Raw genomic sequence first — 25,509 nt, 5'->3', positions numbered from 1 at the left:
GAGAGATTGGAGAGAAACCTGGTTGCACGTCTGGTCACTTTCAGAATCCAGAGAGAACAACAACCAAATTCTAACAGCATATACAGAAACTTCCCTCCCTCAAGATTTGAAAGTATCTTGTCCCCTGATCGGTTGTCTGGTCAGGTGACAGCCAGGCTTACTGAACTTGTTAACCCTTTACAGTCAAAAGAGATATAAATTACTTCTGTTCTATTAACTTCTACTATCTGTTTATGACAGGATGGAATCCATGTTAGCAATCTGGCAGTTGCAGTCTGGATACTCTAATTAATTCATAAAGAGCATAGATTGCATTAACGCAATCTTACTAGTGTAATGGAGATACAAAAGTAGATTTAAGGAGTGTCGCCCAGGTGAAATAAGAAATTTTATGAGCTGTCACTTAGAATTGGATACAAATGTCAGTTAAAGTTCTAGTTTTGGAAAATAAAATAAAAATATTGTAACATATACTTTTAATTGTGGTGGGCACTAATGTACTTCCTGATTATAGCCCTACTGGAATTTGGAACAGCTCAAACTTGTGAAAAGTTATCTTTAAATATTCAGCTGGATTTTGCAGTCCCAAGAGTTCCTGATGGTTCAGATAATGTTTGAATAAGTATCCAAAAGTTAAGGATTCTTATTGAAATATTTAAACCTTTTGATGTTCATCTGCCACTAATTTTGATACCTTCCAAAGAGAGCGAGGGATTGCTCTTACATTTTGATATATAGGAAAGCAATAATCGTCTATAGATTATACTTGTTACAAGCAAAGATGGGTAGGAACTGAAAAAACAGTATCACAACAAACTGGTTCCCCAGGTTTTATTACAAAATCCTCTTGTGCACTGTAATTTGATAAACAAGTCACTCTTATCTGAGACCTTAGGACTGGATGTTTGACACGAAGGCACCTTTTGGTCAAGTGCAAACACTAGATATTCACGGGAGGATCCTTGATTTCCAGGATAACCTCAGATTTAACTTGGAATTGTAGAGACTGCTGGAATATAGGCATATAGCATAGTGTAGTGAGGCACCAGTTTTAAACAGTGCTAGCAAAACACTGACTGGTGCATTTAACTATCCAGCTCTTAGAAAAGACCAGATTCATTCCCAGAACACATCCTGTGCAGTGACTGTGACAGGGTCTTGAGGAAAAAGTATGTGATCAAGTAATTAAAGACTGTCATAATGCATATGGACAGGGAGGACAAATTCAAGTTGCAAAGGCAACCTTAATTCTGGCATTTCTTAATTTTTGACTGCTTGAGTTTGGAACCTTAACATTCTTTTAACAGTTGTTAATCTAATTAACAGTGAAGCAATAATTAAGTAATATATTGCGATTCTTATAGTTTCCTCGTTGGAAACATTGGTCTATGTTAGTTTCAAGACAGTTTATTTGGCTTATTCACCATTTCTTTGTATTTCTTGTGTTATCCTTTTTGTGTGTGATGATTTTTCATTCATCATCCTGTTTGATTGTGGATTCCTTTGTAAATAACTTTCTTCTTTGGTGGTTTGCACCAGAGATGTTGACTCCTGAGAATCTTTGGTCCTGGCAGGCTTCTCCTGGATTGTCACATGAGCAACTGTGCATACTGTGTTGATGCATCCATCATTCCATCCTTCTGCTAGAGCATGTTTTACTCAACAGGAAGATTCATCAGAGCCATGTTTCAGCCTGATGTTTCTCTTCATATTGTATAATAAACACTGTCATTGAAATAAAGTGTTCATATCTGCAACTCTTATGATAAATTAGAATGCTTTCTCATAGGAAAACAATTATGCTCATCATGTGATAATGAGTAATACACATACATTATACCTGGCTAAATCAGTATTTTTTTCTGTAAAATATGCTTTTTTCAACTAACATTTTATTTAGTAAAAATACTGATTTTCTTTTCACTGTACACTAGTGTAAATCAGGAGTAACTGATTATTTCAGATAAAGTCAATGGATTTACAGTAGTACATATACAATCAGAATTAGAACCTGCGTTTATTATAAACCACAAAAAATGAGAGTTCTTTAATGCATAATTATTCACCGTTTTAAACCTGATATTTTTGGCTCTGGACATGACAGCCGCATGAACTGTGGAGTCGAACTGGAAAACTTTTGTTTGTTTTCTCCCCTAAGATCATAGTAGCAAAACTCAGGTGAGCTATAAAATATGAACCAAACACCTTTACTGCCTAGTGCTGATTTTTCAGGCTTGGGGATGGAGTGCTGGAATAGCCCAAGAGCTTGGGACAGGATAGTTCTGGCAGGGGAGAAAGATGGAAAGTGAAAGAATTGAGTCTATGAGAGATGAAGCATAATAGGTATAATTTAGTCTCACTGTAAGAAAATGACATGATCATTTCAGCAAGATATACCGTGGCACTAACAGGAGCTACAGCAAAATGAGGGCCTGGTCCAGCAAACGATAATAAACATTGTTTGCAGAATTGGACATTTAAAAACCTTTCATTTCCTTTACCATAGAGCTTGTTGTTTTCCTTTTAACTTAAATAAAAACAGGTATTGTGCAGAAGAAAGTTAATCTCTGTCCTGACCATTTTATTAAATAAAAAGTAATTACAGACCCATGTACTCTTAACAACTCTTAAGTCTTCAAGCAGCTTTTGTATTCTTTAGCCTGACTGAGCCTAAGAATGATCACATTCTAACTGTGGCATTTTGAAATGCATATTCACTGCATAGTCCAGAAATTGTAGAAGTTTCTACATTTAAAATCACATTGTATTGGAATCTGAAACACGAGTGTCAGTACAATTAAAACGCTTGTCAGTAAGCGCTACCCAGACACCATTAATAAAGAATGAAAAAAGGTTATACACTTACCTGTGGTTTGTTTAATCAATTTCACAAAGATAATTCACAGATTTCAAGGCCAGAAAGGATCATTGTGATCATCTAGTCTGACTTCTTGCATAACGCTGGCCATGGAATGTCTGCAAAATAATTCTTTTGGAACATGTGCATATCTTTAAAAAATATTTGTTTTTGATTTAAAAAATGGCCACTGGTAGACAATCCACAAAGAGCTTTGGTAAAGTGTTCCAGTGTTAAAAATAAGTGCTTTATTTCCAGTCTGAATTTGTCAAACTTCAACTTCCAGCCACTGAATCTTGTAATTTGGCTAGAAGTTGAAACCAATGAAACACCCAGCAGACAAACACTAGCTTTTCCACTGCATGGCTCAAACTCTCCTATCTTGTGCACAGCCTGAATACTCGAATTTTGCATAGACTTAGATCTTTGATGAGAAAAACGGTTCCCACCAGGTCTCCATTCGATGAGACCAGTGGGAAGGAATCCTCAGCCTGTAGAGCAGCTGCCAAACCATTCCATGATCCCTACTGCAGTGTGAGGCTTCAGAGGACCCTGCAGTCTAACACTCCCCTCTGTGAAGGCAAAGAGCAGCATGGGAGTATGGTGTGTGACAGAGTTGGATGAGAGTAGCAGGTACTGTTACAACCTGCCCCTCCTCCATGTATATTGTTGTGTCTACTCCACAACACAGTACTATCCAAACCTGCCTCTCTTGCGCAGTGGAGCCACACCAGTTCTGCTGCCAGCAGGACCATGCTGCCAAGAGTGAAGTGGGTATAATGTGTTGTGTTCTTTATTTGGAGTATCTTGGTGTAGTGCCTTGGACATTGTCTGTGTGCTTAAATGCTTGGCAGTTAAATGGTTGCATTTCTTCCCTGAAATGAGGAAAGGGAAATTTTCCTTCTCCTCTCTTAGTTGCCATCAAGAGAGGCAAGAGTGCAGCAGTGAGATAATCTGGTCCACATGTAAATGAAGAGAGAAAACTGTTTCCTCTGTCTCATTTTTTGTGGGTTGCCTCGCTTGACTCTGATAAGCATGGTGAGCAGGGAGAGGAGATTTTGTTGTTACCAATCTGACACAAAAGAAATGTTTGTAATTCATTTGTGGTCATATTGTGCAGCTGTTTGTTTGATGGTCTGACAACAAAAGACCAAAAGTATATTTAAAGCCTGGACTTTTTTGGGCAGCGTTTCTGTCATCTGAGAAGAAGCTGACCAGTTTTTTTATTTTCCTTGATAGCAAAGATAAGCCAACGTCTAACTGGGATCAGAGATACATTTCTCCTTAAACACCCCTTAAAATTGCTAATCAATGATCAGGGATGGCCCAAAGGGTTAGAGTGAGATGAGGTCAGAATTTTTTTCAACAAACTTTTAAAATGAAAATAACGTTTAATCAAAAATACAAATTTTCATCTAAAAACCAGTTTTCAACAAAATTTTCTATTTTGAAAAAATTTCAGAATGAAAAAACTTGGGGAAAATATCATTATTTTCACAATACTGTGTTTTGAAACAGTGGATAAAATGAACTGCCAAGCCCAGAGGTGCTGGGGCTCAGCTCTGGCACAAATTAAGCACTAAGGTGGAATCACATAGTCAACCGCCATGAGGATGAATGTTATATTGACAAATTTGGCTTATTCAGTGGAGTTTCACCCATTTAGATCACAACTGAATGTATTGCCCTTTTCATACTTGGGTAAGAACTGTTGCAGTTTGGGTCGATGACAGATGAGCGACATCCAGCTGAGAATATAATAACACAATTCCAAACTAGCTCAGCCAAGGGGAGGAATCCTGTTCGCTAAACTGACAGAGCTGCTTCTTGCAAAGCACAAGGTTCCTGCTTTGAGTCTCAGCTCTAGTGGTGTCAGAGTTACCTACTCTTGTGATATTTAGTGGTTGTTTTTTTAACCTCCTAGCTGTTGGAATCAATGCATGAAAATCTCACCTTTCATTAAAAAAAAACAGGGCCAGCCCACAACATTTTGGCACCTGGGGCAGGGAGCTCAAATGATACCCCCATGCCCCTCGCTTGGTCCAAAACTTTGAAAGGTCTCAATTCTGCCTTCTTCCTGTTCTACTCATCTCATGGTACTGCTCTGCTACCTAACTCTATTAAGGAGAACTAACAACTTAAAATGCCTTGTTCAAAAATTTTAAGTAACACTTAACTTTCAGACGCCTGAACAGCAAATGTAACTTTTCTTGTCTGCATAGTAAACACTGACATTTTTATCTGCTTGAATAAACAGAGCTTTCTGTGCCTTCATGGTTGCAAAGATTTGAACTGCTTCTTGAAGATCCACAGTCTGGGCCAGCTAATGCTCTATTGATATGGTTGCAAAGCCAACTAGCCTCTCCTGTGTCTTTGTGGAATGTAGATGTGTTTTTATTTACTTCAGCTTGGAGAAGCTGTGTTCTCCACTGGCAAGTGTTACAGGAAGTGTTAGAAGTATGCGCAGAGCAACAAAAGCATTTGGAAAGAGGGTGGTAATTTTATTTGTGCACATATGTTCTAGAACAGCCTTTGGAGTTGATCCTGCTGAAATGTATCTTGAAAGGGCTTTTAGTTCATCACCTAAATCACTTGCATCAATATCACGCATGTCATCATGTGTCAACACTGTCTCTAGTGCCCTGCATTAGTGGTGTAGGTCTTCTTCAGGTATAGTGAGGAGTTTAGGAATATCATACAACAAGCCAAATATACTGCTGAGTTCCTTGAGCTGCATGAAATGTTCTTCAACTGACTGTGTTGCACAATCTAGCACTTGGTTAAAGAATTCAACTTTGAATTTTTGTTTGGGCTCCCTTATGAGATTGTCTCATGTCTTGTAATCAAAACGTCTTCTTCTTTGGTGACTCTGGTATTCTTGAAAATAGCTTTAGTGTGAAGTTCCTCTGCCATCTTCTGTGCACTCTTCAGAATGTTTTGAAATCCCTCATCTGACCGGTAACACTGTAGGGATGACTGCTTTGTCCAGTTGTTCCATTGCTCCAGATATATCAAGGTCCACACCTTGGAGTATCTTGCTTACAACCTTCATTTCAAACAGTATGTCATGCCACAACACTAAGCCACACAGAAATTTGAAGTTATGTATGTTTCTGGTGATGGCATTTCCCTCTGCCACTGTTCTCCCACAAAGAGTTCCTGTTATAGCATTATCCTCCATAATGGCAACTATGGCATCATCTATCTTCCCAATTTGGTGTTTCATAGGCTTTATCGCCTCCACTTGACTTTTCCATCGTGTGGCACTCAGTGGTTTCAGTGTCAGAGAACATGTTCCTAGATGTTTCTTCAAAATTTGCCATCGATGAGTTGATGCAGAGAAAAATACATAGATGCTTTGAAATACATTAAAAATTCAGCAGCCTCACTAGAAGTTGATGCTGCATCACTGACCACCAAGTTCAATGAATGAGAACTGCTTGGGACAAAAAAAAGCTTGAGGGTTTAATTCTCAGATCCAAGTCTGCACTCCTCTGTTCTTTCCTCTCATGTTGGCACCATTATCGTAGCCGTGACCTCTCATATCAGCTATCACAATTCCCGTATCTTACAGCTTTTTAAGAAGCATATTTCTCGTACCAGCTCCTGTAGTATCATCAATGTCAATAAATTCTAGAAAATGGTCTCTGACAGTCACCGTTGCAGGGACATTTTCACTAGGTTCTGCTGTTGTTACAAAATACATCATTAAAGTCATTTGTTCCATATGGCTGATGTCAGGTGTGCAGTCCAGAATAACAGAGTAATATCTTGCTGACTTCAGATCTGCCACAATCTTCTGTTTGACTTTTGTTGCCAGTAACTGTATGATCTCATTTTGAATTGTTTTTCCAAGGTAGTGGTGTGTGTACATTTCTTGGGTGGTGACTCTTCTTAGATGCTCCTGGAGTAAAGCATCAGACTGAGCCATCAGCCTCACAATTTTAAGGAAGTTTCCATTGTTTGGCACATACAGCTGATCTCAAACACAGCCAAGACAGGCAGTCTCAACTGCCTTTCTAGTCTGCCTCTCAACTGAATTTCTAGATGTTGATGCATCTGCAGAAGTGGATTTTTTACCCACAAAAGCTTATGCCCAAATAAATTTGTTAGTCTTTAAGGTGCCACCAGACTCCTCATTGTTTTTGTGGATACAGACAAACATGGCTACCCCCTTGATACTTTCTAGTATCTGATTTTGTGCTGCTTTTTTGTGGGAGCTGCTGCAAGTACACCCCTTAGGTGACAGGTTTCACTACCTGCATCTCGCTCTGGGTGGAACCTGATGGTTTTACCACTCTCAGACTGGATCCCGGGTGGCAGATCCCCGCCCTATTTTAATCTGTGTTATCATGACAGGCCCGGTTGTATTTGACACCTGCAAGAAACTTCCTTCTGGGAGCCCGTGTCCAGCAGCTGATTAAAATGACTCAGAACAGACTTCCGAACAAATATATTGTCTATTCATCCAAAAGCAAAGAGAAAAGGGCTAAAACCACAAAAGGTCTGAACTCCTGGTTCTTATCTAAAGTTTATCAATTCTCTCAAAGCTTAAGCATGGCTGGCTGCTTCAGAGATATCTCGCATGGCTGCTGTCTCATCCAACCACCCTGTGAACAGCCTCTAACTATGGAAACTCTGAGTTCTAAAATGTTTAGTGCCCTTTTGATTTTAGGCCTCCACCTAAGCAAGCCATTTGTGTAAGTTTGCCAGGTGCCAGGAAACAGCATCTTTCCAATTAATGGCCTAACCATTGTTCCCTTAAATCCCCTAAGTTGTTTGCCCAGAGATGTGTTATCTCTGACCATCATTTTACTTCCTGCTTTCTCGGCATAATTGTTTCTTCTTGTTTAATCCCATTCAGTCAGACAGAAGAGTATTAAGCAAGTAAAGTGAGATACACATAATATTCTTAAAAAATAATACAGATATCTCCCATGCTCTCCACAACCAGTGTATGTTATGAACAGAGTCAGCACTAGTTTAGATGATTCCTGGAACATTAGAAGAATTAATATTAACAAATGAATGCAAGGTTCTCTCCAGTCAGCAGAATGAATGATGTTTATTGAAAAGGAATATGATTTGTTTTAAATATGTTTACTTCTGAGCTCCTTTTGCTATAGAACAGGGGTGGGCAAACTACAGCCTGCTGGCCACTTCCGGCCTGTCAGACCTTTTTATCTGGCCCTCGAGCTCATGACGGGGAGCGAAGTTGAGGGCTTGCCCCGCTCTGCCCGCCCAGTGCTCCCCAGCCCCTGATTCACAATTCCACCATCTTCCGGCACACGCAGAGCCACACTGCGCAGGTGCGACTTCACCATGCTGTTTTTGGGATCGGAACCCCACGTGCTCTGGGATCAGAACACAGCAGCCCCCTGCTCCCTCCATGCAGCAACGTGCCCAATATCCTCCTGGTCTTCACCCTTGAGAACCTCAAAACTGCTCAGGGGCTACATCCATTTCAGCTAGGGTTCCTATGGCTGCCTTGGTGTCACTGCCGGCAGGGCTCCTAGGAGTCCCCGGTACTGCCCCTGTAGAGTTATCCCTCCTCCCACCTTGATAACATCCCTTACAAAGTCCCTCATGCTACATCCCATAGAGTCCAGCTCCCCCACTAGGCATTCATGGCCCATCATACAATTGCCACACCCAGATGTGGCCATCAGGCCAAAAAGTTTGCCCACCTCTGCTATAGAAGCTTGAAACTTGGTTTAAAAAGTCAGTTTCATGCCCAGCATAAAAAAGTTACAACACAAAGGTCAAATTTAACACGAAAGCTTTGATATTTAATATATATGGATATGCAGCATTCTATGGACTGAAGCAGATATTGAGTTAAAAAATTTGTGTCTCATTTTAAGTTTGAAATTCTTCCTGGATTTTTCTGAGACTTTGTTGTCCCTTTAGCCTAGTGTTTGTTTTATTTTATTTTTTGTTTGCTTTTTAAATCCTCCATGCCCAATTCCCAGCTAGTGTCAGATTTTAAAATAACATTGTGCATTCCTTACATGAAAATCTTTGAGGCACAAACTCTCCCTTTCTGATTTTTTTGAAATTATTATTACTATTGCATGGGAACATTTGCACATCCCTTGAAAGATTTCAGTAGCTTGACCCTGACACTGTCTAAATAGTTATCTTTACTCAACACTGAGGAGAAAAATGCCAATGTTTAAACATTATATAAAGATCAAACATCAACTTTCTCCACTTCTTTTGATTCATTATGAATTGGAAATGAAAAATGATGGTAACTGATTTAGTATGTCTGACACTGGATTCCCCTGCTGTTAATGTTACAACAAACATATCACTTCTCAGCAAGACACCCATATTTGGCCCATGAATGCCAACTGTAGTTAGAAACTTCCTTTTCAAAAGAAATTCCCAGTGTATACAAGACACGCTTCTTTTCACTGTGTGAACTTTCAGATTGCTGAGCAACATTACTTGGGTCCAATTTCCTTGACGTAGACGCTTAAGAGCCTAAGTTCCATTGACTTTTAGTGGGGAAGCAATGGAAGAGCAAATTGCAGAAGCAAAAACAAGAGATGAGCAGGACAGAGACACAGGTTTTATCAGTCAGGATGTGGTGCAAAGAAGGGCTTTTAGAAGACAGCAGAAGTTGCAACGAATATAAAAAAGAGATGAAGTCAATGTAACAGCATATTCTATGAACTAGAGGAAAAGATTTGGAGGGAGATGGATAAGCATATGCGTTCAAAGGATTAGTTTTCAAAACTGGGACAGAAAAGTAAGTTTAAGGCTGAAAAAAGGAGCCAAGTTGAATTCAGGTGTAGGGACAGTATGAGAAAGAGAGCAAGAGAAGCCAGTAGGGGAATGGGAATGAGGTTAGGAGGATGGGTAGAGAGGTTAGGAGTAGACAGAGAGAGATATGTGGAGTAAAGGTGGGAAAGGCTGTCAGAGGGAGGAATGTAAGAGAAAACAACAGAAAATTTTAAGAGTGATCAAGGCAGTGCGAAGGGGAACTGATCCACAATGGAATGTCAAATTAAGTTAGAGAGAGGAGGTGAGCAATGGAGTGTTTAGGTGATTTACCATTGTGGAAAATGAAAGATACAAGAATTGAGATAAGAGGGAGAGGCAGAAGTCTGTCAGAAAATAAGGATGAAGAGGCAGGGGAACAATAGATGCATCTCACAGAGACTCTGCAAGCTGACATTGTAAATACCACTTGAGACGGAGGGGCTGTGAAATAATGAGAGACCAGAGCCTGCTGATAGGCAATTGTGTAAAGAGTTCTTAGAGCTTCCCAAGATGATCCACGCAGAAGCCAGTTCAGGAAGAAAAAAATATGTACAGAGCTGAAGTGGAAGTGATATGTATGAACTCTGGACAGTCATGCAATCAGAGATCTGCAACATATAGGCGGCAAAGTCCATCAAAAGAGCCAATGGGTCATGAGAGTTGGAAACATCTATAAGCAGGGATGAAAGTAACTTATAGGACTTACCAGTACTGCTGGAGTCCTAAAGCGTGTGTGGCCTCATCCAGAAAAGGCGTGGCCTCAACCAGAAGAGGCGGGGCCTCTTGATTTAAAGGCCCTGGGACGGCTATGGCTGCGAGCCCCAGAGCCTTTAAATCAACCTGGGGCTCCCAGCTTCAGAGGTGGTTGGGAATCCCCGGGTCTCATGGGCAAATTAAAGAGCCTGGGGCTCTGGCCAACCCGGAGCTCCGAGCCCTTTAAATTCCCACCTCAGCTCTGGCTGGGATTTAAAGGGCTCAGGGCTCCCGCAGCTGCAGGGAGCCCAGAGCCTTGCTAGGCTAGGGTCGGGATTTAAAGGGCTCTGGGCTCTCCGCAGTGGCAGCGAGCTCTGAGCTCTGAATCCTTTAAATCCCGGCCCCAGCCTGGCAGCCGGAGCTCTGAGTGGGATTTAAAGGGCTTGGAACTCCCTGCTGCTGCATGGAGCCCAGAGTCCTTTTAATCCCAGCCACGGAAACTGGTGCAGTCCGGCACGGTATACTGGCTCTTGCCGGTACGCCGTACCATACCATATCAGCTTACTTTCACCTCTGTCTACAAGGAACAACGGGAAGGGAGAAGTCAACAATCCAGCTCCCTTTCTGTATAAAGTGTCTAGTATTTGCCTGGATTAAGGACAATAAGGACAGCTTGCTCCTTAGGTTTTCCTTACAAAAAGGGGTTTTAAAAGAAAAATTCTAATGGTAACATGAAGAAAACTCACATATATGGTGTCAAGTGGACTGTGATCTGGGAAATGCCTCTGTTCTGTATGTTGCAGAGTTCAGAGGTTTCTAAGCATAGGTAGACACAGGAAGAGTACTGCCAAGTAAGACGTTTCCAAGGCTTTTGTGAAGTGAATTTCCATAGACTGTCCTGAAATTATTCAAGGAAAACCCTGCAATTTGTGGCTATAATGGGAATGTTTTCCAGGTACTGAATCTAGTTCTTTCCTACCTGGTTCTTTTCCCATCTTCATGACTTCCCTCTGTTTTCCCTGCAGGATTTTTGTTGCTGAAGTTTCTTGGTTTATCCTCCTCTCCCTGCTGGCTGCTGTCAGTCTGTTCTTCCCCCACTACACTAAAACCAGAACCTCTGGAAGCAGGAGGCCCATCACTTAGTTCTAGAAGGACTGCTTCATCTCAGTGGGAGAACAGCGAGATGAACCAATGGCAGTTCCAGTAGAGGCTAGGGACACTATAGATAGGCCAAATCACCAGAGCCTTATTAAAAGACCATTATAGACCTTCAGAAAAGGGAGTTAGTAGGACAAGTTTTTTGATTTCAAACTGACATCTAGACTCAAATGTAAATAAACATCTCTCCTAGTAGAAAATCAGCCAAGTGGCAAACACCAAGGTGCAGTCATTGCCTTTCAGCTGTATTTTTCCACACAAAGGATTAATTGCTGGCAGGTGGCTCACCCCCCTCCCTGACAGGCATTAGGAGTTCTCTGTGCTAATGTTTTATTTCAGCCCTGCTGATCTGGCTTTTAAAGGTAACTTTAATTAGTGCCAGTAGCCTGTGTTTAATGATGGACACTATTCTCAAGGGGCTAGGATTTACTTTGCATTATATTTTTCCACAATAATTCTCTATGCCCAAAAACTTTGGCCAACAAATGCTTCAGACATTGCATAAGCTGGCAAATTCCCCGAACTCCCACCACACAGTGACAATCAGTTTTGATTAGTATTGGATATGCCCCACCCTATGCCCCAGTCTTTGACAAGGCTTGGATTCCTATCCAGGCTCCTCAGGTTGAGCCCATCTCTAATTAACATTTAATGGCTGGGCAGAGCTGATAGTTTTTACCATTTGAATTACTATAAACCATCAAGTTGTGCGCGTACAAGTTTATGTAAACCTATGTTCTTAGTACAGTTATCTTAGTGTTGTTCCCTTCCCACTCTTCCCTCCTTGTTTGTTATGTTCACTGGGCCCAATGGGAATCTTTCCATTGACTTCAGTGGGCTTTGGAATAGGCCACAAGTTGCATCTTGTCAAGTTAGGATGCAAGCTCTTCAGAGCTAGTCACTGTGCCCTGGGTCCTGAGTCCATGGAACTTAGGCTCCTGAATCATGTAGGTGCATTTGAAAATTTTCCCTAACTTCTCCTAGTGATGGGTATAAACCAACCACTAACTGATGAGATTAGGAAAAAACTTCCCATAGACAGAAACCAGGCAGATTATTTCATAATTGTCCACTGTGGAGTTTTGTGCACCTTCCTGAAGCATCTGGAGATATGATATTGGCTTAGATGAACTTCAAGTCTGATCTGGCAATTCCCATGTTCCATTTTTTTCCTATATGAATGGAACCTGATGAAGACCCTTGGAAAAAAATAGCGTGGACTAAATTCTTCCCTTAGTTACACCCATACAACTCCATTGACTTGCGTGGGGTTACATGGATGTAACAGAAACAGAGTATTTGTCCCTGTACGTCAGCAGATATTTGTTAAGCTTGAATATGTTTATTTTTAAGTTTTATTCTAAGACCAGTACACACATTCAGAAAAATGAAGCTTATTAGGAAAGAACTAACTAAGAGTATGCTTGTTTTTAAAAACCTTTTAAAGCTGTAGTCCCATAATAACTGCTACATAAATGTTTCTTTTCAGGCAAAAGCAGCAAGTCGTGTAGGATAGTCACCCACATACAGATTTCATATCACTCACATGCAGTTTCAAAGAGCTCTGGACAAAAGCACCACTGGGTATGGATGTCTGATTATGAAATCCTAAAGCACTAGAAGACTGTTAACAAAATGGTTGTTTAAAACCCTTTCTTTCTACTGGGCTCTTACACTACAAGGGGCTGTTAACAATTGACAATTGTAGACAAAAAGACTGCAGTTCTTTATGGCTGTCAATCTGCCTCTTTACCAGCCTGCATCAGGAAATCAGCAGCACAAGTCAAATTCAAATTGCCCAAACCATTTGCGGTCAAATTATAGGTTCTACTAACAAGAGACCTTGTTTGACCTTGACATTGTACATTTTTCATTGATGATCACAAAGAAACCCATGGATTTGTTTTTGGAGAGAGTGGTAATAAGAGTAAGGAATTAAGAGCATACAGCTCATTAAGGCTCATCTCTTATTATAACTCCAATCTTTCAAAGTAACATTTAACTATTTCTCCAAAGACACACCAACAAGACTTCAGTGTGTTTGCTCATATGTTAAGCTTCCTATTCTGTCCTTACAGAACTTTAACAATTCTATAGATTAAAATTCTCTATTTAGTTTTGCTTTCGGCTGCTGTGTAGATGTGCTTTCTCCTTTTGGCTATTCTTTATTTTCCCATGTTCCATTATCTTTCATTAGCTCAACTAAAAATAGTCACGTAATTGGGATGCGGTGGACAGGGCCAATAATTAGGAGCCATTCACACAGGCCAAACTCCAGTTCATGGTTACAAGTGCATAATTGAAATGTATCTGATAGCAAAGTCTGAACTCATCAGCAGGAAGAGCAGTCCTTTGCCCGTTTATTCTTTGGGAATCATATGTTAGCATTAACTTTTCATTCATGATGGTCGCAGGTAGAACATAGACTGGAGTTGTTAATCTAATATAAATAGATTCTACAGTTACTCTGACTTTGGATAGGGAAATAAATCCATGGCTAAATGAACAATACATCACTAACTCACTTCAGCTGGCAGCAGGGATAAAACCTAGGACTTTCAGTTACCACTACAAAAACACAGGCCTCTTCTACGTGGGCACTGAACTGCAAGTTATTGTGGGCTGAGAAGCTGGAAGAGTAAGTTGGCTTCTCTCCAGCTCAAGTGCGAGCAAAAATCCTGAGCAGAAGTCAGGCCCCTTGCTTTCACAGTTAGTTAGTTAGTTAAAAATGGGGACAGAGGGGAAAAAAAAAAGGGGTACAAAAGCTCACATCTCCTGAGCCAGAGCACAATTCCCAGCATGCAAATGAAGCACAGATCTAACTAGCACTCCTGTTGTCTGCCTAGGCAATAAGGAATTTTAGACAGACTTTCGGTGTTTGGACAAATCCATAACATTAGACCTTACCCCCATTGCTAGACAGGTCTAACTGAGGACCACACAGCAGTGCTCTCGTTGATTTATTGGATTCTCTGTGCTTCCTTCTTACTCATTACCTTTTATCTTATACCTGTACAATTGTCTGCCCTTGTGCAGTGCTGCATCAAGCCTCTAAGCTAAAGGCAGTTGTCCTTCAGTTGTTGGCAGTTAGTAGGCTTTCTCCATCTCTAGGGCAGTAGTACACATGCACACTGCCTACTATAGTTCATAACATATCTGAGATATCCAAGATCAAATGTGTTTTGTGTTTTTTTACCTAATTCTCTTTTAGATACAGCATTGCCCATCAACAGAAAAATAAATTATTGCTCCTTGCAAGAATTTTACTAGGCTAGCTTAGCCTGTCCTATGTCACTAGATAGACTTTAGAAGACAGATCATAATGTAGTGTGAAAGCCAAAGAGTTATCTAATTTCAAGATTATGATATAAAGCAAGAGCTTCTCTTCTTTGATCCAGACTGTGGCACTTATTGATGTTAGGTAGTATCTTGCGACACAAGAAACCACAGTGAAATCAGTGGGATGGCTCGGAGATTAGGCAGCTACTTAACATGAATAAGGGGATCACAATCTAGTTCTTTATGTACTCTCCACATACACTTCTCTCCTAGCCATACGGATGAATACTGGGATTTTCAAAGGCAGCCAATGGAGTTAGGTGCCCACCTCAAAGAAAAATTAAACAGGGCATATGTGGACAACGTAGGCTTTCACTTTCTCAGGATCCTGCCTCTGAATTTGCACAACTGTTCAGTGCTCTATATCAGGGGTTCTCAACCTTTTTCTTTCTGAGGCTCCCCCAACATGCTATAGAAATTCAAAGGCCTAAGTGTGCCACAACAACTGGTTTTCTACATATAAAAGCCAGGGCTGGCATTTGGGAGGTAGCAAGCAGGGCAATTGTCTGGAGCCCCATACCACAGGGGCTCCCACAAAGCTACATTGCTCAGGCTTTGGCTTCAGCCCTGGCTGGCGGGGCTCAGAGCCTCAAACTTCAGCCCCATGTGGTGGGCCTTTGGCTTTGTGCCAGCTCTGCTTGGTGCCCCCCGCTGAAACCTGCTCATGGCCTCCCAAGGGGCACCGGACTCCTAGTTGAAAACTACTGGTGTATACATGTCAACTGAGTTATGATCCCAGTCCACTTCTTGATGGACAGTTGTCCACCTCACAAAAAGCAGATTCACAACTAGCACACCTGTTGGCTGCTTTTCGATGTTTGGACAAATCCATAATGCTTATTGCCTAACTTTAAATTACTAGCTTGCAAATCGTACAATTTTTGTACAGCTTTTAATTGTGCTGCTTATATGGAAGCAGCTACAACAATATTTTTGCAGCTCTGGAGTCATGTTTTAAAAGGTACCCATCTAATTTGTTTATGAATCCTGAAGTGTTGTAGACATAAGAATACAACACTATCCCTTTAACTTTGTCAGAGGCCTGGTCTACATTTCGGGGTTAGGTCAAATTTAGCTGCATTAGGTCAATTTAAAAATGACCGCGTCCACACAACCAACTCTGTTCCGTAGACCTAAAAGGCTCTTAAAATCGACTTCTGTACTCCTCCCTGGCAAGGGGAGTAGCGCTAAAATTGACCTTGCTGGGTCAAATTTGGGGTAGTGTGGATGCAAATCGACAGTACTGGCCTCCAGGAGCTATCCCAGAGTGCTCCATTGTGACCACTCTGGACAGCACTTTGAACTCTGATGCACTAGCTAGGTATACAGGAAAAGCCCCAGGAACTTTTGAATTTCATTTCCTGTTTGGTCAGCGTGGCGAGCTCAACAGCACTCAGCAGCCCAGGTGACCATGCAGTCCCAGAATCACAAACGAGCTCCACCATGGACCGAAAGGGAGAAGAATGTATGGGGAGAAGAATCTGTGCAGGCAGAACTCCAATCCAAAAGCAGAAATGCAAATATATTTGCCAAAATCGCACAGGGCATGTTGGACAGAGACTACACCAAGGACACACAGCAGTGCCGTGTGAAAGTTAAGGAGCTCAGGCAAGCCTACCAAAAGATAAAGGAGGCAAACGGTCACTCTGGTTCAGAGCCCCACATATGCCACTTCTATGAAGAGCTGCATGCCATTCTAGGGGGGGTGGGGGATCCTACCACTATCCAATTTTACTCTCCCTTTTTATCTCTCCCCAGGTGCAAATGTTTCTACACTCCCCCTATCATCTCCGTCTCTGTGGTTATTGCAGATTAGAAGGCGAAAAAAATACATTTGCGATGACATGTTTTCTGAGCTGATGCAGTCCTCCTGCACTGATAGGGCACTGCTCACTGCATGGAGGCATTCAGTGGCAGAGGACAGGAAAGAATTGAGTGAGCATGAAGAGCGGAGGCAAGATGCGATGCTGAGGCTAATGGGGGAGCAAATGGACATGCTGAAGCATCTGTTGAGGGAGCAAATGGACATGATGAAGTGTGTGTTGGAGCTGCAGGAAAGCCAAGAAGAGCACAGAGCCCTGCTGCATCCACTGTATGACCGCTTACCCTCCTCCCCATGATCCATAGCCTCCACACCCAGATTCCCAAGAACACGGGGGGGAGGGGAAGGGGTAGAGGCTCCAGGCATGCAACCACTCCACTCCAGAGGATGTCCCAAGCAACAGAAGGCTGTCATTCAAGCAGTTTGATTTGTAGTGTGGTTACAATAAACAATGTGGCCTTGTCCTTCCCTTCTCCCCCACCCAGGCTACCTAATCTAATTTTGTCCGTTATCTAATTTTTTTTAATTATTAAAGAAAGAATGCATGGTTTCAAACAATAGCTACTTTATTTAGAAGGGGTGGGTGGTTGGCTTACAGGGAATTAAAATCAACAAAGGGGGCACGTTTGCATTAAGGAGAAACACATACAATTGTCACACCAAAGCCTGGCCAGTCATGAAACTGGTTTTCAAAGCCTCTCTGATGCACAGCGTGCCTAGCTGTGCTCTTCTAATCGCCCTGATGTCTGACCGCTCATAATTGGACGCCAAGAGATTGGCCTCAACCTCACACCCGACCATAAACGTCTCCCCCTTATTCTCACAGATATTATGGAGCACACAGCAAGCTGCAATAACAATGAGAATGTTGGTTGCGCTGAGGTCTGACCTAGTCAGCAAACAGTGCCAGCGAGCTTTTAAACGTCCAAAGGCACATTCTACCACCATTCTGCACTTGCTCAGCCTACAGTTGAACTGCTCCTTACTACTGTCCAGGCTGCCTGTGTGAGGCTTCATGAGCCATGGGAGCAAGGGGTAGGCTACATCCCCAAGGATAACTATTGGCATTTCAACATCCCCAGCGGTAATTTTCTGGTCTGGGAAGTAAGTCCCTTCTTGCAGCTGCCTGAACAGCCCGGAGTTCCTAAAAATGTGAGTGTCATGCATCTTTCCCAGCTATCCCACTTTGATGTCAGTGAAATGTCCCTTGTGAACCACCAGTGCTTGCAGCACCATTGAGAAATACCCCTTGTGGTTTACGTATTGGTTGGCAAGGTGGTCCGGTGCCAACATGGGGATATGCATTCCGTCTATCGCCCCACCACAGTTAGGGAACCCCATTGCAGCAAAGCCATCCACTATGACCTGCACATTTCCCAGAGTCACTACTCTTGATAAAGAACGTCAACGATTGCATTGGCTACTTGAATCACAGCAGCCCCCACAGTAGATTTGCCCACTCCAAATTGATTCCTGACTGAATGGTAGCAGTCAGACATTCCACAGGGCTATCGCCACTCGCTTCTCAACTTTCAGGGCAGCTCTCATCTTGGTATTCCTGTGCTTCAGTGTGGGGGAAAGCTACTCACAGAGTTCCAGGAAAGTGGCCTTATGCATGCGAAAGTTTCGCAGCCACTGTGAATCATCCCATACCTGCAACACTATGCGGTCCCACCAGTCTGTGCTTGTTTGCCTGGCCCAGAATCGGCGTTCCACTATATCAACCAGCCCCAGTGCCTCCATGATGTCCCAGTTGCCACAGCCTGTGCTTTCAGGAATGTCTGTGTCCATGTCCTCATCAAAATCCTCCTTGTGCGGGCATCTCTTAGCCCAGTTCTGCATATACTCAAGGATAATGCGCAAGGAGTTTACAATGCTCACAACAGCAGGGGTGATGGTGACTTAAGTGGGCTCCATGCCTGCCATGGTGTGGCATCTGCAGGAAAGCAGGAGAGCAGAGTTGCACTGGAAGCAGTCGATGACGACAGCTAGCACCGCGCAGATTTCTGACAACTTGTAGAAATTTGCTACTGAGACTGAGCTCATTTACAAAAGCAGGAGAGCAGAGTTGCACTGGAAGCAGTCGATGACGACAGCTAGCACCGCGCAGATTTCTGACAACTTGTAGAAATTTGCTACTGAGACTGAGCTCATTTACAAAAGCAGGAGAGCAGAGTTGCACTGGAAGCAGTCGATGACGACAGCTAGCACCGCGCAGATTTCTGACAACTTGTAGAAATTTGCTACTGAGACTGAGCTCATTTACAAAAGCAGGAGAACAGAGTTGCAGCAGAAGCTGTGGATGACAATGGTTAGCAGTCCTACTGCACCCAGGACTCAACAGCAGCGGTGACAGTGAGCTGAGCGAGCTCCAGGCTTGCCATGGTATGGCATCTGCACAGGAAAAAGGCGCGAAATGATTGTCTGATGTTGCTTTCACAGAGGGAGGGGCGACTGATGACATGTAACCAAAACCACCCACAATGTTTTTGCCCCATCAGGCATTGGGAGCTTAACCCAGAATTCCAATGGGCAGCAGAGACTATGGGAACTGTGGGATAGCTTCCCACAATGCACCACTCCATAAGTCGATGCTAGCCATGGTAGTGAGGATGCAATCCGCCAACTTAATGCACTTAGTATGGACATACGCAATCGATTGTATATAATCAATTTCTAAAAATTGACTTCTATAAAATCGACCTAATTCCGTAGTGTAGACATCCCCTCAGTCTGATACAGTAGCAAGACAGGCAGACATATGCATCGAGAATATACCTCAATTCTTGCAAGGGAATTCTGGAAATAAATGGACTTCTGAAAGAATAATTGATTGTTCGTTGTTGTTATTTGCTTTGGGAATCCAACTGCGCACATTGGAGAGTTTAGGATAGTGTAAAGCTCCTGCTTATGGGCATGAATCAACACTCTGCTCCCACAAAAAGAGGATGGTTTTAGGACTATAGACACCTGTGTAAGGAGCATAGAGGCCACAAGAAATAGATATTTTACAGCCTTCAGTGGAAGCCCAGACATAATTTGCTGTAAAAAGTTCCCAAAGAGAAACCTCTTAATGTGAAGATTGAGGGACACAAAGTTCCAGTGCATGGAGCATAAACACCCAGTCACAGAAACTGCAGATTCAGCTGTGCTGAGGGGTTTTGGAAGTGATGTTATTTTGTTGAGATCCCGGATTTCTGTGGTATTTCAGTTCAGTTAGGTTTAAAGTGAATTAAAGTTAACTTTAAACCTAAACCTTTAAAATGGTATGAGATGCCTTACTCCCTGGTTAAGGCTGGTGGGAATCACTATGAGGGCAGATTACTCAGCCTCTGAACTGTGGCAGAGAGGAAACGGTCACTCTGTATCATTCCCTCTAGCCATTATCAAGAGTTACCTTGACACTCTCTAGAAAGAAAAACACCCCCACATTCCTCTCAGGCAGAATGGTGATGGCCATGAGGGGACAGCCTTAAAGAGCGGAAGGGGGGTAAAAAAGAGGAATGCGGGGCCTATAGGTTCTGAGAGGGGCTTAGAAGTTGACTTAACTTCTTTTGTGGTTCAGGGCTTATGGTCATCTTGAATGACCAGAAACTTTCCTTAGGGTCAGGTTATACCATTACTGCCCCCTGCAGGGTTTCTTGCACCTTCCACTGTATCATTTGGTACTGGTCACTGTCAGAGACAGGATACTGGATTTAATGGACAACTGGCCTACACAATTTCTGTGTTCCTATCCTCGAAGAAAAAAGAATATTGAGAGCCATAAAATGGAGCAAGTATGAATTCATTGACAAGCGGCAATTACAACATTTTTGTAGAAGGAAATAATTTTAATGAAATGGCTTTTCCTCTTTGTCATCAAACTATACCGCAGGTTTGTTTCTCTTGAGAGGAGGTGGGTATGGTGTGCAAAGACATTTATTATTAAAATTTGCTTTTATTTCAGTTAGAAAAATTATGTCTACGGGGTCAGCTTTCTTAACCTCTGAGTGATCACTAGTATTGTGAGATGGTCTTATTGACATTCTGTAACTTACTGCAACCCTTGTGGCTATCTTTAGATCACAGATATTTGTGTGTGCTTCAGGGCACTTGTTGCCATGATCTAAAATATTGCCTTGTATGGAATGGATGGTTCAGACTGAGGAGGAAATCCTGTTGTTTAGAATGTAGAATGAAAATAGCTGGAGCCTAATGGCTTCCCTGAATGTTTGATGTTTCAAGAGTATTTGAAATATTTGTTGCCGTGTTCAAATGCATGGGCTTTTAATTATTCTATGGAGCTCTCTTATTCTGGTTTGCATTAAATTTAATCTGTTAATAAAGTAATGTCATTCCAATTTGGATGGCAGTCATGCTTTAGCAGTAATTTCCACTTAGACTGAAAATCTGGGAAAAGTTTCTAAAGATGAGGGCTATGTGAAATAGCCTTCCTCTGTAAGTGACGGAACCTCCATTGCTTGAGTTATTTAAAACTAGGTGAATCAAGTAACATACTCGAATGCACAGTAGAATCAATTTTACAGTGGCATGTGACTGTATAAGGTAACCTAACTGATTTTTCCACCTCTGATATCTATGATTATTTGATGTTTTTCTCACTAATGACTAATTTAGTCATTCTTAAGTAGCTGGATTAAGGCTGTGGGCTGATTTTCTAAACAGCTCCATTCCCAATCAGGCACCTAAATGAAATGGCTAGATTTCCAGAAGTGCTCGGCACCTACTGAGAGCAAGAGAGTACTGAGCACTAATGAAAATCTGGCCATGTAATCAGCTTCCTAAATGGAAGTTGATGGGTGCAGAGCTGTATTGAAAATCTCTATTACTGTTCTTGCAACTTGTGATACAAAGAAGCAATGGCCACATGTATTTCCTGACAAGTAATGGTAGCTCCTGACTGAGTGCCAAAGCTAAGGCCCATTTGTGTCTTTTAGGCAATGCCCTGCATTGGGACACGTTGTAGGGCTACAGGGGGAACTACAGAACAGACTATAGCTAAAGAAAATATATTTCCTTGGCAAGCTCCCTGGTGCAAAAGGGGACTGCACAGGCTGTGCCATCTAATAGATGTAGCTAACTCAATATTTTTTAATAAACATCCTCCTCCCAGTTTAAATAAGTGCCATTGGCTTCAGTTGCCACCTTGTATTCGGTGGTGGAGTACTGCACACCAGTTTGGAGTCAATTGTCACACACCAAAATGGAGGATATGCAGTTACATGCTGCCATGCGTATCATCCGGCACCCTGCATCCGACTCCACTCCCATGGCTCCCAGTTCTGAGCAATATTGCTCCTCCTCAGATCAGACGAGAGGTTGCCTCTGGCAAGTTACTGGAGAAAGTATGCGCCAACCCAAGCCTGCCGCTGCACAATGACCTTTTTAACCACCAGCTGCATGTTTGCCATCACATCACCCACTATGCTTTCTTCCACCACACCAGGATGTTAATAGCAGAAACACTCAAGTGAAAGGAATCGATATCTGTTATAATCCCCAACCAATCCCTCGTTGCCAACCCCACAATTTGGCTGCCTGGTTTTTGACCTGCCTCGTCACCAATGATCCCTGTTGAACAGGTTCAGGACTGGCCAAGGTCTCTGTGCAGCCACCCAGTATCACTGGGACCTTTGTGACAGTCCTTTGTGTAGCTGCGGTGCGACACAGATGATGATGCACATTGTCGAGGAATGCCTGCTGACTAGGTTCAGCAGTGGCCTAGAAGAACTGCATCACGCCACTGAAGATGCCATCGTTTGGCTAGATGACTATGCACATGCTAAATAAATAAAATTGGCTTCAATGGGCATTGGAGCAGGCCCCAAAATAATAGTTCACCCTTTACTGCATATATTGGCAGGAGATGTGCACTATTGCATGGGAGGAGAAGCATTCTAACAGATCTGAAACAGTACCAGAGTATACAGGAACAAGAAAACACAATGAATTATGGTTTTAATAATGGATGTGGTTGTGTTGGGTTGACAATTCAAAGTAACTTATTTAACAGAAACCAGGCATGCAAGCATCAGTCCACAAATGTAACAAAAAACAGCAATACACATCTGACTTAAAATGAGGATTTCCACAAAATTATATAGTAATTACTTCCAGTACTTCACCAGAGCAGACTTTCTCACTTGTTGCTGGTACAAAGGCGTGAAATCCTGGGAGACTGGTCAGCTGAGATGGATAATGAAATTAAGTTATTTTAACAGAAAATGTATATATTGATGATACCGCATGATACGATGCCAAGTAAAGTATATGTTTTTGTTGCATGTATTATCAGTTCAAACACTGCATCCTCAGTGGATGACAACATAAGCATATGTTATTATTTATTGGGGACATGATCATGTCCATTGGACACTGGTCCACATCAAGATATTTAAGAGGGATAGTTGTCTGAATTAGTGATGGGAAAAGGTCCAAAGATTTGAAGGCTCAGTAGGTGAAATTCATCTCCATTCAGAGAGCTCATACAAGGTCTATTTATCACTCAATGCCTTATATCTCCGAGTGGTGGAAAGGCCTTGTGTAGTGTGGGCACCACACTACAAGAAGGATGTGGAAAAATTGGAAAGAGTCCAGTGGAGGGCAACAAAAATTATTAGGGGGCTGGAGCACATGACTTATGAGGAGACGGTGAGGGAACTAGGATTATTTAGTTTGCAGAAGAAAAAAGTGAGGGGGGATTTGATAGCTGCTTTCAACTACCTGAAAGGGGGTTCCAAAGAGGAACAGAGATCAGCTGTTCTCAGTGGTAGCAGATGACAGAACAAGAACTAATAGTCTCAAGTTGCAGTGGGGAAGATTTAGGTTGGATATTAGGAAAAACTTTTTCACAAGGAGAGAGGTGAAACACTGGAATGGGTTACTTAGACAGGTGGTGGAATCTCCTTCCTTAGAGGTTTTTAAGGCCCAGCTTGCCAAAATTCTTGGCTGGGATGATTTAGTTGGGGATTGGTCCTGCTTTGAGCATGGGGTTGGACTAGATGACCTCCTGAGGTCCCTTCCAACCCTGATATTCTATGATTCTATGGAGGACCCCCCACATATCTAGGGTCAGATCCTCAGTTGGTATAAATTGTCATAGCTCCACCAAAATCAGAGGCAGCTGAGGATCTGGAACTTAGTCTCAAAAATGACTAAATGATGGAGCTATAACCATTGTACAATGTGTGTAAGAGAGACAGAGGCACAATCATGGGTATTACAGAATGGGAATGACACACATTTCTTCCAGTATTGTTTTCTTTCCTGATCTCTTTTACACAGGGCCGGCTTTAGGAGGTGCGGGGCCCAATTCAAACAGTTTCGATGGGTCCCCGGCAGGGATGTCTAAAAAAAAAAAACCACGTAAAAACACACGTGGAGCTTGTACTCACTTGGCGGTGTTCCAAGTCTTTGGCAGCACTTTGGCGGTGGGTCCTTCACTCACTCCAGGTCTTCAGCGGCACTGAAGGACCCACTGCCAAAGTGCCGCCGAAGATCCAGAGCAAGTGAAGGACCCACCGCCGAAGTGCCGCTGAAGACCTGGCGCGCCGCCAGGTGAGTAAAAATTAAAAAGGTGCCTCTAGCCAGAGAAGGGATTTTCACTGGGCGCTGGGCCCTCTTAGGCGCAGGGCCCAATTCGGGGGAATTGGTGGAATAGGCCTAAAGCCGGCCCTGCTTTTACAGGGGTCTAATTTTCCCTTTGCAATAGGAGTTGAGATTTGGGCTGTTACAGGAATTCTGAAGGAAGAATTGATCTTTATTTCCAGTGAGACTTCTGCACAGCCAACGAAAGAAAAGAAAATATGAGACACACTGTCATCAGTGAAACTTCTCTGCTTTTTCCTCATCCCCTTTTAGCTCATTTTCGGAATGGGAACAAGCAGAATTAAAATCAAATACACAAAAAAATAGTATGCAGCATGGGAAAAATCTTTCACAAATATTTAAAATCTTGTTTATTTTATAACATCATGATTCTTAGTAAAAATATCCCCCTAAACTGAATACATGTGGAAAAAATGCAAACAGTATTCTGTTTAAAGATGATTGTGTTAATGGTACATACAAAGTTAGAACACCACACTGGAAAAAAAAGAGTTCTACATGTAATCAAAACCAGCAGGAGTATTTTGAACCTTGAACCTTTACTCCAAAAAAGAAATGTGCATATACTGAATGCAATCCTTAGCCTCATATTTAGCTGAATACTATATTCTGTCCATTGCTGTTATTGTTACAGTTATAGTCTATATGCCACTGAGGAAGGCTCTCAGCTAATATATTTAAATACAAGCTGTCTTCCATTCATTGGCTTAAATGTCTGTTTTATTAAAGCCTCCAGATAATCATAGCCATACAGTGAGAGTGCTTCACTAAACCCCATCTTTAAAGTAATGGCAACTTAAGAACCTACTCTGGATTTCTGAGCACTCTCAAACTCCATTGATTTCAAAAGGACTGGAGCATGCTCAGCGCCTTGCATGATCAGGACCTCTAAATAATTGTTGTTTTGTTTGTCAGTTCCTTGGGGCGATGTCCTTAGACTCTTCTCTTTCTTACGTACCTGAGAATACACTGTGGGAGGGTCAGCAAATAATAAAGAATCAGATTCAAAATATGGGTTTTTTACCCACAAAAGCTTATGCCCAAATAAATCTGTTAGTCTTTAAGGCCTGGTCTACACTACGCGTTTAAATCGATTTAAAGAGTGTTAAATCGATTTAACGCTGTACCCGTCCACACTACAAAGCCCTTTATATCGATATAAAGGGCTCTGTAAATCGATTTCTGTACTCCACCCTGACGAGAGGAGTAGCGCTAAATTCGATATTAACAATTCGGAGTACGGTTAGTGTGGACGGAA

This window comes from Chelonoidis abingdonii, chromosome 2 (assembly GCF_003597395.2).
Source record: "Chelonoidis abingdonii isolate Lonesome George chromosome 2, CheloAbing_2.0, whole genome shotgun sequence".
Taxonomy (NCBI): Eukaryota; Metazoa; Chordata; order Testudines; family Testudinidae; genus Chelonoidis; species Chelonoidis abingdonii.
This window is presented reverse-complemented; position numbering follows the sequence as displayed.